General features: G+C 35.8%; 1 pseudogene; it reads right to left on the bottom strand.

Moving 5' to 3' along the window:
* Positions 1 to 12,348: 12,348 nt before the first annotated feature.
* On the bottom strand, positions 12,349 to 13,297 carry LOC103284877 (swi5-dependent recombination DNA repair protein 1 homolog; annotated as a pseudogene).
* Positions 13,298 to 14,996: the final 1,699 nt, after the last annotated feature.

Genomic DNA, 14,996 nt, shown 5'->3' with positions numbered 1-14,996 from the left:
CACTAAAATAACATAAAAGAGATTTATTTTCTTTCTCTTATCACTTTATAATTCTGCTGTCTTTGGGAATTATCAGTCATGATAAAACATTTTGTATTTTCTACTTATTTAGATACTGTCTATTAGATTTTTTGAAATGAAGTGATATTTTATGACTTCCTAAGAATTATTTTGTTCTTCCCCAGGCTTTAACTGTTGTACAAATAGTGCCAATCCATCCATAGTTAATTTACTCAATCATTTATTCACTTATTTAACAAATCCTGTGCATTTATTGTGTGCCTTTTATTTGCAGGGAGGAGAAGCAATTGTCCATATATGTGGGTCTATTTCTGAACTCTCTATTTTGTTCCATTAATTTATTTATGTTTAAACCAATACTAAACTGTCTCAATTACTATAGCTTTATAATACTTTTTGTCACTTTCCCTTTCCAAGTTGTTGTGGCTATTCTATGTTCTTTACATTGCATCAACATTTTAGAATTAACTTGTTAATTTCTGCAGCATAGTCTGTTTGTTGCTTATTTATACAAAAACAGTTGATTGTTTTTTCTTGATTGCACATACATATCTGTTAAATTCACTTAATTGGTTCTAGTAGCTTTTTGGTGGATTCAATAATTTTTCGCACATAGACGATAATGTCAACTGTGAATAAAGAAATTTGTTCCTCCTTTCCACTCAGGATGACTACTTGCCTCCCCCCGCCCTTTTCTAACTTTATTATACTGGCTCAGACCCACAGTAACATATTGAGCAGAAAGTAGACACCCTGCCTTATTCCTAATCTTAGAGGTAAAACATCTAGTTTTGCAATATTAATTGTGATGTCAGCTAGAGATTTTTCGTAACTGTTCCATATCAGATTTAAGAGGTTCCCCTCATTGCTGAGAGGTTTTTTTTTGTGAGTTTTTGTTTGTTTGTTTGTTTGTATCAGTAATTGATGGAGTAATCTGTCAAATGACTTTTTTAAAGTATTGAGATAGTTGTATGGTTTTCCATTTTTCTTTGTCAAAATGGTGATTTTCACTGATTTTCAAATGATACACCCATCTTTGCATTTCTGAGATAAACCCTCATGCTATATTATTCTTTGGTGTTTTGTTGGATGCTATTTTTGAAATACTTTTAAAGAAATTTTACACCAATATTTATTGTAAACATTGGTCTGTAATTTTAGTCTCCTATAATGTCTTTGCTTCATTTTGAACAAAGGTAATACCGGCCTCATAGAATGAGTTGAGACACAATCCCTCATCTGTAATTTTTTGAAAATTTGTGTAGAATTGCTGTTGTTTTGTTTTAGTGCTTATAAGAATTCTCCAATAAAGCTATCTGGGTCAGAATTTTTATTTATAACTATAAATTTAAGTAGATATAGTTATACTTGGGTTATTGGTTTCTTTTTTACTGAGATTGGTATCTCTTGAGTTTGTCCATTTTGCCTAAGTGAATAAATTTATTATTATAAAATTTTCAAATAGTTCAAAATCATTTTAATAAGTTGGAGCTGTAGTAATATAATCTCTCTTATTCCTGATATAGTAATTTTTTGTCTTCTTTCTTATTTCTGGTTAGTCACTCTAGGTATTAATGTTATTAATCATTTCAAAAAACCAGTTTTGCTTTTATAATTTTGCTTTTACATATTATAATTATAATTATATATATTATAATTTTGCATTTTCACAACACAGCAAATTACATTTTAACAGTTAATTACTTCTGTAAGATATAAATTATAAGAATAATCTCTCACCAAAACCGGTTTGGCTCAATGGATAGAGCGTCGGTCTGCGGACTGAAAGGTCCCAGGTTCGATTCCGGTCAAGGGCATGTACATTGGCTGTGGGCACATCCCTGGTAGGGGGTGTGCAGGAGGCAGCTGGTCGATGATTCTCTCTCATCGATGTTTCTAGCTCTCTATCCCTCTCCCTTCCTCTCTGTAAAAAATCAATAAAATATATTTTTTAAAAAAAGAATAATCTCTCATATATTTACCTAAGAGGCTACTATTTCTGGTGTTCTTCATTTCTTGATATAGAACCATATTTTCCTACAATCTCCTTTTCTTTCTGCTTGTAGTACTTCCTTCAACATTTCTTTTAATCAGGGTCTGCTCTTATTTCAGCTCTTGTATAACTGTAAAATTCTCTGTTCTAAATTCATTTCTGAGAGATATTTCATTGTGTAAAGAATTCTAGGTTAACAGTTTTTCTTGTAATATATTAAAGATTGTGTTTGGTCTCCTCACTGGTATTGTTTCTGACAAGAAATTTGCCATTATTCTTATGTTTATCTTCCTGTAAATAATTTGAATAAACTTTTAATTTTAAATTTATCAAAATATTGTTGAGGTAGTACAGAGAGTTCCCATACACTGTGAACACAGTTCCATCTATTATTAACCAAATTTTCTCATGTATATTTCCTTAGCCTTAAATTAAAGTCTATTTTCTGTTTGAGGACCCAATCCAGGGTATCCCATTATACTTAACTAGAGGCCCAGTGCATGAATTTGTGCACCAGTGGGGTTCCTCAGCTTGGCCTGTAGGATCAGGCCAAAACCAGCTCTCTGACATGTCCTGAGGTCTCCTGGATTGTTAGAGGGTGTAGGCCAGGCCAAGGGACCACACAGGTGCACAATCGGGGTTGGGGAGGGACATGGGAGGTTGGCCAGCCGGGAGGGACCACGGGAGGGCTCCAGGGTGTGTCCAGACCATCTCACTCAGTCCCGATTGGCCGGACCCCAGTGGCAAGCTCACCTACTGGTCAGAGCATCTGCCCCCTGGTGGTCACTGCACATAATAGCGAGTGGTTGAGAGGCCTTAGCATATCATTAGCATATTATATTTTAATTGGTTGAACAGACTACCAAATGACTGGACACTTTGCATATTAGGCTTTTATTATATAGGATTCTTATTTTTCCTGAGGTTTCTCCTGCCTTAGATAGCTCACATGTGCCTTTTCTCCCTCTCTGGCTGATTTTCAGATTTCTCTTTACCAGTGGTTTAGAGCAATTTGATTATTATATGTTTTGCTTTTGTTCTTGAGTTTTTACTTTCTTTTTTACTTGGGATTTATTGAGTTTTGTGGATAAATTGCTTTATAGATATACTTAAATTTGGAAAACTTGTGGCCCTTAGTGCCACAATTGACTTTGTAGTCCCCCTTGTCTCTTTCAGGGACTCAAATGAGAGTCCTCTCAAATGGGAGCATATTAGGCTGATTGGTGTTCATTTTTTTTTTCTCTCTCTCTGGTTTCCTTTTGAATAGTTTGTATTGCTATATATTTAAGTTCACTATTATTTATTTCTTCTGCAGGATCTAATTTTTCATTAATCCCATAAAGTGTATTTTAATCTCACACATTATAAATGTTATCACTAGAGTTTGATTTGGATCTTTTTAAATGTATATTCCATGTCTCTACTTAACATGTTCAATTCTTTTCTTTAATCTTTGTGAACATATGGAGTACAGTCATAATTGTTTTAGTATCCTTGTCTACTAATTCTAACATCTGTGTCACATCTGTGTCAGTTTCAATCCATTGTGTTGTTTTCTCTTTATTACAGGTCACGTTTTTCTGCTTCTTTGCCAGCCTTCTAAATTTTTGATTGGGTGCCTGACATTATGCATTTTATCTTGATGGGTGTTGAATATATTTTGTGTATTTCTATAAATATGTTTGAGTTCTGTATTAGGACACAATATATTTACTTCAAAGCAGTTTAATTCTTTCAAGTCTTTCTTTAAAGTTTTGTTAGGCAGGACCAGAGCAGCCTTTGGTCTAGAAATAATGATTTCTCTCCTTCTGAGACAAACTCCTCTGAGTACCTCACCCAATGACTGGTGTATTATGGGTTGGTTTTCTTTGTTGTTGTTATTGTTTTAAATCTGGTTGTTGGCATTAGGCACTGTTCCCAGCCTTCTGTGTCTACCAGACACCATTTCCTCTAATCTCAGGTGGGTTCTTTTTCTAACCTGTATTAGCTTTTCTTGGGTATATCCTGATTTCTCATGGGTATATTCTGCTGAATACCTGAGAGGTAGCCCTCTTCACCCAGCCAGAGTTTTCTCTTTGAAACTCTCTCTTCTTTGTTACTCTGTCAGGTCAGTTTTTGCCAGTTTATTCTCCTTGAACTCTCAGCTCCAGCTCAATAATTCAGGGTGTCCACTGAGGCTACCTGGGTTCCTCAATGTGTGTCCTGGCCTGGAAAAATTTTCACTTGTTTTATTTTTTTCTGTCTCATTTATAATTTCTGGATCACCTAATCTATCTTATTTGTTAATATTGGAGGACCCCAGGGATTTTTTTTTTTTTTTTTGCATAGCCATGTCCTTGCTATTATCATTTGTTCTCTATATCCTAATGGCTCCCAAATTAAATATTTGGCTTGGATATCTCCTCTAACAACATATCTAAAATTGTCCTTGTATTGCTTAAATAGGTTTCCTAAACATAATATATTATAATAATATATCCCAATCCAAATAATGATTTCCTTGTCCCTTCTCAGAAAACTGTTGCCCTGAAGTCTTTCTCATCCCAAGTAATGGTAACACCACCCTTTCAATTTCTCAGGTGCAAAACCACAGAGAAATCTTTGAATCAGCAGTTTGTCTTGTACTCTTTAATACTTAAACAGATCTGCTGATTTTATCTTCAAAAATTATCCAGAAACTATCCATTTTCTACCACTTTCTTTGCAGTCAACATCATCTCTTATGCAAATATTATTGATTTAAAGTCTCAATGTTATGTGCATACAATGTAAGGATGCTATTTGTGACTTCTTAAAACAGAAATGTTGCAAATACATTAATTTTAATGGGTAGCATATGTAGCTTTGAAATTCAGCAAATGATTTTAAAGTACAGAGCATCCAGAACAATTATATATCATAAATCCAGAGACTTACAACACTCTTTCCACAGGAATGTTTTCTTCAAATATTTTGAATGAAACTTGTTATTTTGGAATAATTTTAGATTTATAGAAAGGTTGTAAAGGTAATTTGAATTCTACCTTTGTATTACTTTTCCAGTTGCATTTCTCCTAATGTTGTCACTTTATACTATAATCTTACATGTGTCAAAACTAAGAAAACACCATTGGTATATTACCCTTTAACTAAAATCCAAACATTATTTGAATGTCACCATTTTTACACTATTCTCTGATTTTTGTTTTAAGACCAAATCCAGAATTCCACATTTCATTTAATTGTCGTGTCTCCTGGTTTTAACTAATCTGTGGCATTCCCTCAGTCTTTTCTGCTTTTTCATGACCTGAAGAGTGTTGAGCTGTACTAGTCAAGCATTTTGTACCTACACCTCAAATGTGGTTTGTCTGATATATTCTCATGACTAGAATAAGGTTATGGGTTTTTGGAGGGAACACCATAGGTGAATGCCCTTCTCAAAATATCACATCAGGAGGTAGATGACATTCATATGACATCATTGCTAATATTGATTTTGATCACAGACAGTGCTTGCCAAGATTATTCCCAGAAAAATTGCCATGTTTCTCTTTTTGTACTGCATTCATTGGAAGTGAGTCACTAAGTTCAATCCATACTCAAAAGTACGAGCATACTGACATTCTGCAAAGAAAACTTGTTTATGATTCTCTATTTTTGCTTATTCAATCATTTATTTATATCAGTATATATATATACTGATTATAACCCCAAGTATAATATATATATATATATATATATATATATATATATATATATATATATATATATATATTTTATACTTGGGGTTATAATCCAATATTATATTATTTTGTTTATTCAAATTGTTCTAGCTTTGGCCACTGGTTATCATTAAATCATCTCTTATATACATATGACATGACCTCATTCTTGGGTTGTTTTTTTTTTAACCACTTCCTTTCCTGCATTTTCAAACATTTTACCTTCAAAGAATAATAAATAATAACAAATGAAAATGTTTAGGTTTTTCTAACACTATGGCCTTTATGAAAACAGACCATTTGTCATTGTATTCAATTACTTACTATAGCAAGATGCCGGGGGAGAGCCATTTAATTGGGTTAAGATGCTCTGTTAAAGTGTTTCTCTTCAGTCTAGCTCAAGGCTAGCTGATGCCTATGAATTTTCCAAGGCCAATCTACATAATTTCTTTGAATTCTTTATTCTTTTAAGGAGGACACTGGTATCTGCCATAAAAACAAGCAAATGTATCTAAACATGTCCCCCATAACACCAATGTACATAGCAATCTTTTGACTTAAAATATTTACATTTAGTTGTACCATTCTTTAGGGAAACTATGATCCCTAAATTATTTCCATTTATCCAGTCATAGGTAGCTGGAATATAAGGTTCATACAAGGGATAAGTTATATGTTACAATGGATGGTGGAGAACTCCAAAATGAATCATATGATAAAAGCCCACATGGTCAATATTTTTACATTTTTATAATTTCTTGTGTTCTCATAGTTCATAATATATAAATATGTTGAGGAGACAAACCCAGATATGTTTATCAGGATCTCTGAAATATACATTTATATATACATAGGTCTTCCTGCATATGTAACCAGAAAATATTGATTTAATATTTTAAGATTAAACTACATTAAAAATAATATTGGTTGCAATAATTAATATCTATTAATTTTAAAAATAAAATTAGCAGGCTTTTCATTAAACTGTATAGTTACCTATGTTAACATGACACAATAAATGTTCAGAATCAACCTTTGTCTCTTATCATTTTATTTTGCCAAATGCTTTGCTAATATTAACATTAACCAATTCCAGATGTCAACAATTAGGGTCAATCCAACAAAACATTTAGTAAGGCACTTTTCTCAGACTGAGAATACGAAGCCTTTCCATAAACATGTGTAGTGAATTTTGAGTGAATCTTAAGATAAAATAGTTGTGTTTAGTGACTAAACATATCATTACACAGATGCCTCATCCCCTTCTGCAGCTGTTCTTGCTGTTTTGGTTCTACGTAGCCCCTCTGCTTGTCTTTCTTGTGGCTCTCAGTTAGTGTTGCACTATTTGGGGGGAAATCTGCAGATGAGGGGTTCTGGCTGATTTTGTAATGTGCCTGCAGATAGCTAAGCTTGCATTGTAATGAGGTCAGATTTCATTTCTAAGCAAGGTCACGCTCCAGGGTTGGTAGAACTCCAAGGGAAATCAAAGTGCTGACAGAAACATCTGAAAGGTGGTGATTCAGTAGGTGGCACTCTTTCCTCCCTGCAAAGCTTGTTGTCAATGCTCAGGTTCAGTCTGTCTTTCAGATTAGATTTACATGCCCTCTTTAGACCATTAGGGAATAGGGTGGAAGAGTTGGTTGGGGATGGTGGGAGGGTATTCCTTTGTAGTTTTCTTTAATCCCTGTATCCTCGAAAAACACTAGCTTTGTATTTTTCTTTTGTTTACCTAGAATTTCAACTTGGTGAGCTGGGCTAACTATGCAAGCACATATGCTGCTGAAAACCTTTATTCTGCTTGGAAAACATTTCCTTATCTGTGCCTGAGTTTTTTACTTTTTGTATATTTCTCACTTATTTCCCAGAGTGGCACAGACCTCAAAATTAGTCTGCATTGTAGAAGCTTCAAATTTAATGGCTAACAAAAAATACAAATACTGATTTCTCTGCTCTTTCTTCATGAGCTTGAGAAACAACACTGTTAGCATCCAGGAGATAGATTCATAAATGAATTAGACTTCCTTTCAAACTCTGCTTTTTCTCAAATGTCAAAATAAAACACATAAAATGGAGCTGTTACTTTTCAACAACAAAAGTCAGAATGAAGCCTGTTTATCCCCAATTTACAAATTTATTCTGAAGTTACTTTGAGAAATGATTTATGATGTCTCCATTAAGTTGAAGATCAGTAATAGAGAAATTAGAACTCCCTCCCTGCCCACTCACACAAAAGAATGTGCTAGACAAGTAGAAATAATCTAATACTAGTTTTAAAATTATAGTTTACCCTAAGAGATTATTACATTTTCTTTTTAATTTTTATCTATTTTTTTCCCTGTTTGCATTAGCCTTTTCTTTCATTGTGACTTTGCTTTTGTTAAATGTATGACAAATGTCAGGTGTGACTGAGCTCAGGATTTATAAGAGCAAAGGAGTGTAAGTAAATTCATTTGAGGTTCCATTAGTTCAACCTGAAAAGGTTGCCTGGGTATGATGCTTTGACATTTACTCAGTACCCAAAGAATGTTGTGCAGAATGAGAAAAAGTTCATATACATTCACAGGCATACATGTGCACACATGTGCACACACACACATATACACACATATTGTAGGGTTTCACTGAGTCAGATCAATTTGATTGGCTCCAAATGAAAAGAAATGATACAGATTTCCCAACGATGTTATAAACATGTAAACTATTTCCTTCCTGTAGTAATGGTGTTTGAACCCTTTGGATAACTTCATTTGGACTTCCTCGAAGCCTCCCACCAATTAAGCTTTGACACACAAACCAGGGCGCCAACCATAAACTCCAGTTACACAATTATATGATCTGCAAATCTCCCTAAACTTTGGCTCCTCTTCCTAGAACAATACTGTGCAGCACATAGTAGTAATTGTTTCTGATGACAGGGATAATTTTAGAGAGGGTTTGGCTGGCTTCTCTGGTCTCCTTATTTGCACTTCTTTGTGACAAGTTTTGGAAGAAGCCAGGCATAGACACTCTGAATTTCCCAATAAAGCTCACGCACAGTGCGGAGGTTATATGCCTTCATGGGAACCCTGCATTCATTTTCTTATTTAAACAGGTCAGGAAATCCAGAGCAAGCTGTAGCTTGCATTGCTTATGCTTAATTCTATATAGCTTCACTCCTCTCTTTTGGATCTTGTGATATAGCAATTTTTGAACATAGTTTGACTGCAAATAAGAAATAACAACAGTTTTTGTGAGCTTGGGAAGACTTTTAAAATTCACATTTATGTAGTGAGACCCATCATCATGTAAGAGTATCCTACCTAATAATAGATAAATATGCAAATTGACCGCACCTTCACTACGCCCAAGCCATGCCCACCAGCCAAGCCATGCCCACCAACCAATCAGGACAAATATGCAAATTACCCCAACAAAGATGGCGGCTAATTTGCATATCAAGACAGCGTAGAAAGAAGCCAAGAGCTGCAAAAGGGAGCAAAGCTGCAGAGAAGTAAGTAAGCCAGGGGGAGGAGAAGGGAGGAGCGGAGGCGGGGCCGGGGGAGAAGGAAGTTGAGCAGGCGGGGCCAGGGGAGAAGGAAGGAGAGCAGGCTGGTGGAGAAGGCGAGGTGGGGGAGAAGGAAGGAGTGGAGGCGGGGCCGGGGGAGAAGGGAGGAGCGGAGGCGGGGCCAGGGGAGAAGGAAGGAGAGCGGGCTGGCTGAGAAGGGAGAAAAGCAGGGGGGCTGGCGGAGAACTCGGGGCGGGGGACAAGGGAGGAGAGCAGGCAGGGCGGGGTAGAGTGCAGCAGGAAACCCTATTGCAGGATTTTTCCTGCAACGGGAACGCTAGTATTAGATAATCACCTTTGTGCGCCCGTTAAGTATATATTCTAGCAAATCTTCATCTATGTTTGATGCTTTTGTACATTCTCTCCTTTCTCACCAGAATACTTTCCATGAGTCCCTCCCACATCCACATTGCCTCCCAGAAAATTTTTATTCGTATTTCAAAATCCAGTGCAGACATCAACTCACTGGAGAAGCTTTAGTTTACTCCACACCAATGCAGCTGAGTTCATTGCTCTATTCCCTGTTCAATGGGCATTTAGATGTCATTAATTGAGTCTCCAGGGCCATAGCATTGCACACTACTAAAGTGTGATGATTCACACTCTCTTCTGTATAGATGGTGCCTTTAAAGTTGGGCAAACAGGCACACCTTGCCTAGGCACTACAACAATTCCTGCCACATAGAACCTACTCAGTGGATATTGATCAAAATGAACTGGTCTAATGCAAAACGGAGAAATTCAGCGGTGAATAGGCTGGAGGTGAAAATAACTTTAGAATTCATTTGGTTCAAGCCACTCAATTTATAGATGTGTAAACTACACCTGAAGCTGTGAATTGACCAATTAATTTCTGCCCTGCTAGGTGGTGACAGATTGACTTGGATTAGAACCCAGTCCTTGTGCATCCGTCCTTTCCACAACAGCAGGTTGCCTCACAAATTGCTACAGTGCAAAGGTACTATTCCAGTGGGGAAATATTGACTTTATAAAATCCTGACCTTGGAAAGCATCCCCATGGAGAGAGTCACATTTTCTTCAGTATGTTGGATGGCTGTGACTCTAACTAATTTGAGCAATCTCTTCATCCGTTTTTGGTTCTCAGGTTGAATAGTGCCTCACACTCCTTTCCTTGTAAGATCATAGAGTCTCTACAGGTACTAATTAGGCTTCCTGATACTCCCCTGTGGAAATGATCTTATTATTATGACTAAAATGGTACTAAGGATATTTAAGATGTTTAACCTAAAAGGGAAGAAAAGGAGTTAAGTATTCTTATTCACCAGAGGCTCCCAGGACTAAAAACTCCAAAGCCAAAGAGCTTAAAACATGGCCTGGGGCAAACAGAGGTGGTAGAGAAAGGTTTGTCTATTGGGCATGTCTTCAGAGAGACCATCTTTATTAGTCAGGGTTCTTCAGAGAAATAGAGTCAATAGATTATATACACATATACACATACATATATATGCAGGTATAAACATATATACAAACAGATGATGATGATAGATGATAGATAGATATTGACAAATTGGCTCATGTGATTTTAGAGACCAAGAAATTTCATGATCTACCATCTTCAAGCTGGAGACCCAGGGAAGCCAGTGGTATAATTCAGTCTGAGTTCAAAGACTGGAGAACCAGGCAAGGCAATGGTACAAATCTCAGTCTGAGAAGAAGGTGAGATGGGATGTCCTTGGTTAAGTAGTGAGGCAGGGGAAAAAGGGGTGAATTCCTCCTTCTTCCACTTTTCTACCCAAGCCCTGGTTAGATTGGACTATGCTGACTCCGATTATGGAGGGCAAGCTGTCTTACTTAGCCTACTAATTTAAATGCTAATCTCATCCAGAGACAACATCAAAGACACACCCAGAAATAATATTTAACCTGGGCACTCTGTGGCCAGTCAAGGTGACACAAAATTAAGCATCACACCATCCCACTCACCTTGCATATACCTTTGTCTTTCCACCCAACTTTAGCTCTTCCTTCTTTGGACATTTTTCTAGATTCCCTTTTGGGAATTTGAACATTTTTTAAACCTTTTGTCTAACCCTGATAATTGGCTACTTAAAAGCATAGACTGCAATGCCTTATATAGGTATCCTTCTTTAGACAATGTTTTTTTTTTCCTTTATTTTTTACAATACAGCGGAAAATATATAGCCTGTATCTTTTGTTTATCCAAACCAACTGTAATCTACTCTAAGCATTTTGCCTCCCATGCTTCCTGGAAATTTATTCTCAGTTATTTGGGGGGCTTTCTTTGCTTCTCAGTGCATACTATAATGCAAAAGTTCTGTTGGAAAAAGAGTGTCTCATGCAATTAACAAAATTTGGAGAGAACCCTCAACTTTGGTCCACATTGGTCTTTCCTGAAATAGCCATTGATTAGTTCCTCTGAATTGCTTGAATGTGGGAATGTGACCTGTGAGCCTCCTTTGGGCATGGCAGCACCTAGACCCAACCTCTAGAAATACTCCATACAGCTCTTGGTCTATAAGGTCATTTAGCCTCAGTGTGTTGTTAAAAGTGACCTAGGAAGGTCCTCATAAATCATAAAACTCTTCCTTTTACAGTCTTTTTGGAAAGCTCTTCTCACAAACCTTTACTTATTTATTTTTAAATTTTGGACATTAGTTTAATTACCTAATAGACCATACAAATGGAAATATATGGTAAATTGATGGAAACAAGGTTCATCAACTTAGGAGACAGGTAGGCATTTCAGACCAGTTTAGGTTTAGTCATTCACCAGAGTAAACTATTTTTTAACATTTAAAATAAATCATCTTTTTATAATAAACAAAACAATGTATTATAACTGACTTCCAAAACTGCCCAAATTATTTTTTTAAATGTTATTTAAATTTTTTTCACATATCTTTAAATGTCAAATTTTCCTTGGTAGATTATCTAAAATACTAAATTTTCATTTTAGAACTTATATATTTATCTAACAGAGTACCCTAAATTGATGTTCATCAAGATACCTTACTTTAAGCCCTAATGGTTTATATCTTCCCTTTAAAATGTATAAGTATTTTTTAAGTTGTCATTCTCAAAGATATTCTGGAGAAAAAAATTATGAATTAAACACCTATAAATTCTTCTTCATTTCTGTTGTAGTGTAGTAATTATCATCTAACCCATAGTGGTCTATCAACTGAGTAAGGCTGAGTTTCTTGTTCTCCTCAGACATAGCTGACTACAACTCATGAAGCAACAGTTGGCTGCAGCTTCTCCACTTCTTCATTAACAATTGTAACTGAGCAGGTCATTCTTTGATCTACACATTTTGACAAGTTTTAGCCTCCTAAGAAGGTCTTCTTTCTCCTGAATCTGTTTCACCAATTTTGCCTTTTCTTCATTTAATCCTTTTTGGGGCAGATTCTCATCAAAGTCATTCTGGAGATCACTGCAGGAGCCAGTGTCAAGTGATTTAGATCCACATGCATTGATATTCTTTTTTTTTTAATGTTTTTGCTTATTTATTTATTTCTTGTCTAAAGTTTTACATATGTCTCCTTTTTCCCCTCTTGACACCCCCCCCCCCAAAGCCATTCCCACCCTGGGCAAACCCCCACCGCCCCAGTGTCTGTGTCCATTGGTTATGCTAATATGCATGCATACAAGTCCTTAGGTTGCTCTCTAACCTCTCCCCTCCCCTGCCATTTTTCTCTGGACCTATTCTTGTTCATCAAATTGTGTTGATCATTATTCTTGATGGTATTTTTCAAATATGAACTTTCTTCAAATTCACTGTCCATGTGTTTAAAATTATCTTGAAATTCCAAACAATTTTCTTGTGTTGATGATGATGGTTTATCTGAAAAGTTCTGATCATTTTCTTCATTCTCTACTTTAAGACGTTTTACCACTGTAATAGGAATTAAATGAAAATTTAGTTTTCTTCAACCATTCTCTTAAGTGTTGCACTCGTAGGTTGCTTTCTTGAGCTACTTGTATGGGGCGATGATAGATTGGCACAGCCTGTGGAGTGCTAGGTAAAATCACAGCTGAGTCTGAAGGACTTTCCATCTTGGAAATGTTACCTTGGTTTACTTCTTCCTCTATCATCCCCACAGCGATGAAAACCCGCCTAGCTGCAGCCAAGGGCGCTCCTGTTCCAGGGCTCTTCTCACAAACTTTTAGAATTCAACTGCTTCCAACTTCTATCCCAAGCCCTCCCCTATCCTCTTTCCCCTGGGCACCTCTGAATAAGTGCCTCTGATGACCTTGGAAACAGAATGCTGTCCTCTCCTTCCTTTGTGAAGGGGTAGAAAATAAGATCATAATTTAGGTTGTTTTTGCTTACTCACTATTCCCTTCCTCTCTCCCTTCCTTCCCTTCCTTCTCTTCCTTCCTTCCTTCCTTCCTTCCTTCCTTCCTTCCTTCCTTCCTTCTTGATACAGGCAGTCCTTAGGTTATATAGGACTTGACTTACATCGTTTCATGGTTACATTGCCATCTCACATTTATTTATAAAAAAATAAAAGTTCCATCATTTTGACGTATGTACATATGTGCTGTATGTTTTTTATTATTTTATTTACAAGTAAGGGTCAGGAGTTGTTATTGTTATCTGTCTTTTAAATTTTTTTTTTACTGTTTCACTTCATTACTGCTGTGTATGTGCTCCATGTGAGTGATGTAGGTGCTTATGTAGGTGGGTTCCGACTTACTGCGAAAATCGCTTTCCATCACGCCGTAGGAACGGATCTCTGACGTAACCCAAGGACCTACTGTATAGCTACTCTTTATCTCCTCCATATACTTTAATAAGTATTATAGTAATATTAAACCTACTTTCCACATTACCCTTATGAAATTCTGTTTCTACATTTTTGTTTATGTGTTTCCATTTTCCTGAACTTGCCTTTCCTACCATTTGATCAGCAAACCCCTATTATTACAACAAAGCCCCAGTTCAGATGTCACTTCATTCAATCATTAAATAAATACATAGAGATTTAAGTGGCTTCTGGAAGGCAAATCTGAGACAATTTTATTATTAAAATACATAATGATATTAATGAGCTCTCTATTTAACAAAACAAGAATACATGAGCCCACACTAATAATAAGTTAATAAATAAACAGACAAACATTTAGGGAGAAGGTAAAGCAAAATGTCAGATAATAGATGAAACAGAATAATCACCATTTACAATCACCATTAATAATAATGGAATCATAGAAACTGACTATAGATGCTCAAAGTAGCCAGTGAAAATTTCATAAGGAATGTAATATTCACAAAACATTTTAAAGTTTCTCCTATGAGTTATTTATTAATTACAGGAAAAGTAGTAACTAAGGGGGAAAACAGACAGCCATTACCTTAACCAAAAAATGACAGCCATTACCTTAACCAAGAAATCAAAGTTAAAATTATCCAAAATGGGACAAATCAATTGACATTCTGTGCCTCATTATGCAATGCTCTGAGAAGGACATGCAACTAGATCTATGGCATTTCTGCTTTAAAATTCAAACCTTTAATCTAATCGTTAGAAAGTATGAGACACTCCAAGTTTAGGAATATTCTACACTGGTCTATACTCCTCAAAAATGTTAATATGATGAAAGACAATGAAAGGATAAGAAACAATTACAGATTTAAAGGAGACCAAAGAGATGACAAGTAAATTAAATGGATGATTTTTCATTGACTCTGGTTCAGAAAAAATATTCTAGAAAGATCCAACTGGAACAATTTGAATATGGGCTGTAAATA

The sequence above is a fragment of the Eptesicus fuscus genome, chromosome 2, assembly GCF_027574615.1.
Source record: "Eptesicus fuscus isolate TK198812 chromosome 2, DD_ASM_mEF_20220401, whole genome shotgun sequence".
Lineage (NCBI taxonomy): Eukaryota > Metazoa > Chordata > Mammalia > Chiroptera > Vespertilionidae > Eptesicus > Eptesicus fuscus.
This window is presented reverse-complemented; position numbering and strand designations above follow the sequence as displayed.